At 33.7% G+C, this 4,528-nt stretch overlaps 1 long non-coding RNA gene across 1 annotated transcript; it reads right to left on the bottom strand.

The window, feature by feature from the left end:
• Positions 1–225: 225 nt before the first annotated feature.
• On the bottom strand, positions 226–3,155 carry LOC122011763. The gene is made up of 4 exons (XR_006120028.1): positions 2,958–3,155; positions 1,125–1,363; positions 597–1,023; positions 226–520 (listed from the first exon to the last, which is right to left on the bottom strand). It is a non-coding gene; the product is annotated as an uncharacterized LOC122011763 (long non-coding RNA).
• Between the last annotated feature and the right edge of the window lie 1,373 nt (positions 3,156–4,528).

Genomic DNA, 4,528 nt, shown 5'->3' with positions numbered 1-4,528 from the left:
TGTGCAGAGCTCAAGTACCGTTAGTCAGGTCATCACCGGTAGTCATCGCCACGTGAGGATCCGTGATTATAGAGGTATACAAAAAAGGCGTCTTAGTCACCTCTCCGTCAATACCCGTGACAATTTGCTCGATCTTCGTCTGACTCAATTTTCGGACAGAATCGATGAAGAAATTAAGTAAAAGATATTCGAAAAGTATTTAACTTCATTGATTGACAATCTGCATTAAAATATTGTTTTCCCTACTTTATGAGGATAACTTGTTCTGATTGACGGTAGGAGTTCCTTACCTTCACTAACATCCTCGTCTGCATCAACATTGACAAGCATATCCTTTGCTCCACTTACGTCACCAACTTCCTTTTCAGTAATCAATTCATTCTGAGGACAACACTTCCGGATTAATGCCCTCAAATATTTTTGTTCTAGTTTGTCGCGCTTTTGATTTAAAATTTTGAATGACAAGAAACAGATCATTCAGCTTCTTTTGATACAAGAAGCTTCTTTTCTTCTGGCGAACCTAAAAATAAGACAAGTGACATTAAACATATTCATTTCCTGTGCTATCAAAATTAAAGAACAAAATAAATAACAACCTGCTCCATTGGTTTCCAGATTTCTCCACCTCCGGCAGATTTACAAGTCAAACTTAATAGGTGAATTGCCATCCATTGCAGCTCAGGGCAATCATTTCCATATGAATGCCACCACATAACTGGATCTTTTGTATGTCTCGCAATAATTGCAGCCTGGGTTCCAAACAATCCCAAAGTATTTGTAAATTCATTTAATCGTTCCGACAACGACATTCTGTTTGTCATTTTGTCTGACAGTTTGTCTCCATTATCATCATCTTTCAGTTTGTTTTCAACAGCATTGTAAGAATTGCATGAAGAACTTCAGAAGGGAACTCGAAAGTGGGGTCATAGTGGGATCGAGGGTTGAAAAAATAACTTGCTGCATACAGCGGATGAATTTTGTGCATTTCATCTCTCATTAATTATTTTTAAAATAAGCTCATACCTGCATAAAATAAAAGGTAGTAGCATAAAATATAAGCAGTCAAAAACAATTAAAATGGAAGAACTAAAATGTAAGTATAGATTCAGAACAAGAGAGTGTACCCTTTTGCATTATTCAATGATTGAAGATTCTCTTTTGCACGTTTCATCTCTTCATAAATGAATCCCATGGTTTTTCATCAGAATCTATCTTTAGAAGTACTTCAATGATAGGAAGAGCAAAGTTCAGACAATCAACCATGTCATCCCAAAATCCATAATTCTTAACTATTTACTGTATTTCTTCTCCCTCTTTTGTCTTTGCCAATTCATTTGACTTCCATTGCTCCGACGAAAACATTCTAACAAGTGCATCTTTTATATCAATTAGATATACCAACGTCAAATATGCAGTAGTAAATTGAGTAATAATTGGTCTAATCAAATTCTTCCCTTTAGTGAAATCCCTCAACATTGAAATAACTATGGTTCTTGAATAAATAAATGTACTAATCTTTTTACCTTTAGCCACAGTTATCCGATGATGTAACAAGTTATTCTCAAAGTCTTCTAAAATTTCATCTAACAATTGGACAACACAAGGACTCCAAAAAATTCTTTTTCTCTTTTCTATCAACATCTCCATGGTAGCTTTATAATTTGCAGTATTATTAGTTATCACTTGGACAACATTCTCCTCTCCAACCAGTTCAACTATTTCATCCAACACATAAATTTTTTTTTAATCATTTCATAAAAGTCAGATGTATCAATAGATCTCAAAAACATATTACCCGTTGGACTATGTACCAAAAACTCAAGTGAAATCTTCCCCTCATATCTGTCCATTCATCACATATTATTGAGCAACCTGTTTTATTCCAGTCACATATGCACTTCCCAAATGTATCATTATTTCTCATTTCTTTTGCTAGAGAAGATTTTAAAAGCTTATTGTAGGAAGGAGGTATAAATTCCGAACCATATTTTCCAACCAATTCAAAAAATTTTGCAAATTCTAGATTTTTTGCACAACTAAAGGGAATATCACTTGTGTGAAAAAATCTAATAATTTGTTGATAAGCTTCATCGCTCAATGTCTTTTCAGAATTTTGATTTAGAATACTCTGAGTGTTACCAATTCTTCTATTCGAGATTGATTCTATGACCATCTTTCCCTTCCTATGTGGATCACTTTCTCCCATTCCCTCCTCTTCCTCATTCCGCATTATCCTTTTTGAAGATTTCTTTAGCTGGGTTAAAACTTCGGCCATTTCCATCTTAACTTTAAGAGGTACACTCTTGCATGCTTCCACATCTTTCCTAGGACAAGCTAGGTGTTGTTTGAAGCGATAAACACCACTGGATATTATTTTGTTGCAGTAGTTACACATGATTTTCCTTGGATTATTATCAACTTCCGTTCCATACTTCCAAGCAATAACTGATTGGTTTCCTGATGCATTTTTTATATTTTGTGTGTTAGAACTCATCATCTGTAGATTTCAGATCCTAGAAGAATAAAACTCTTAACCAAACATTGAACGATAAACTAAGTCAATATAAAACTCAGGATACAACAAAAAAAATTAACATCTTCCAAGATAATTCATCACGAGTTCACAACAAGATCAAGAAACTGGACACCACCAGTCCTATCCACTAATAAGCAGGAGATGAGACATATACTTGGTTAGAAGTACTTAATGCTCTGTATTAAACTTGAAGTCAAACTTTAGTCGTCCTAATTGTGAGCAGCTGAATTTTAATTACATTTTAGATGGACAAACATGATTTAAAGAACATATGGACACGTATCTTTGAGAAATAATAGAAAATGTACCGAACATGTAAAACTGGAAATGAAACAAATGTAATCTGAGTCCAGTAGAAAAGGGGGCGAGACTTGGACATGTTCCAAATTTTCGATCAAGGGTTTTAGAGAAGAAGGCGGACCTTCGACTAAGGAGGACGAATAAATAAACAGAACGAGAGCTATGTTGCTGCCGGGAGAAGGAGGTGAGACGGCCGAGGCGTTGATTAGGGGAGAACTATGAGAAGAGTGACCGTTTAGCGAATTTCCTGTTTGTGCCGTTTGCCCTCTCCCGGTCGTTGAATATAAAGAGACGGCACCGCAAAGCTTCGTTCTTTCTCTTCTATGAACCTTTGCTGTTTGCCTTCGAGTCGGTCTTTAGGATCGTACCATGTCATCGTGGTAAAATTGGACGGTCATTAATTTTTAGAATAGTGATTAATATATAAAAAAATATTTATCTCAATTTTATCGAGATTCGAATATCAAATTTTATTATGATAATATCTCATTCGTTAAATACTAAATCGGATCGTACCATGCCATCACTCCCATGTCGTCAGGAGCGATGATAAGTACTTCATCAAATAAAAAAAAAACGGAGGGATGATAAGTTAATCAGGCGCATGATTGTTTAATATGAAAAATTTAGATTACAGAAGCATTTTATTTTGGATGAAAGGAACAAGAAAAGTCGAAGACTACAATGACACGAATTTAATAAATTACAAAAAAAAAATATAATATATTTTTTAAATAAAAATCATATATTAATAATTTAATATATTTCTATAATAATATTTTTTGAGATTTTATATTTTGAAAATGTCGCATTTACCATATTATAATAAGAATGCTAATTCCAAAAGTAAGATATCAAATGGTATCATTGATGTTTCTTTAATTGAATCATATTTTTAACAAGCTCGCTAATCTCACAATTCAAAAAAATTAATTGCTATTTTAGATGTCAGAAATACAATTATCAAATTGATATGGTTGTACATAGGGGAAAAGAGCTCCTTGTAATTAAAGAGCTACTTGCTAGAAAAAAATAAAAGGAAGACGTTTGTTCTTAAAAAACATAGAGAAGAGGAGATAGGAAAGAAAGAGGAGAGTTTTACTTTCTTCATTAGTAATCTTGACCAGTTTCGATGAGTTTGATAATAACATAAAGAGAGCAAGATAAGATAAAATAGAGTTATTCTTGCGGTGTCAACAAACCTAGAAAATATAAGAAAAGGAAGATGTGAGGGATGTTCTTGTTGCCGGAAGAAGACAGTAGTTGGTGTTGCATTTCTTGCTTGCTAGAGAAGAGAAAAGAAAGCTTTTGTGTTTGAGAAGAGAAGAGGGAAAAATTATATATTTACTGTTGTTGGAGAAGAGAAAGAGAAAAAGGAAATGAGAAAAAAAGGAAGAGAAAAATAAAAGAGAGGAATGGATGAAGCCGTGATGGTGACATATGGCACGACAGGTCCGGGCTACTCGTGCGTAGGGAGAAATGGTAGAAAAAAAGAAAAAATTTCCTAAAAGAATACCCTAATTCATTTTAAACCGATCGAATATGTTTAACTCTTAAACTTGGTTTGACTATAACTTAGTCAAATTAACTTCAAATCAATCATGGTTTACCGATATAATCCTTATCTCCATGTCTATCTATTGGATTTAGTTCGAACTCGATCCAATTTTAATTTAGTGTTTATGTATAATT

This window comes from Zingiber officinale, chromosome 8A, assembly GCF_018446385.1.
Source record: "Zingiber officinale cultivar Zhangliang chromosome 8A, Zo_v1.1, whole genome shotgun sequence".
Lineage (NCBI taxonomy): Eukaryota > Viridiplantae > Streptophyta > Magnoliopsida > Zingiberales > Zingiberaceae > Zingiber > Zingiber officinale.
Note: the sequence above shows the minus strand (reverse complement) of the source record. Positions and strands in the feature narration are given on the sequence as shown.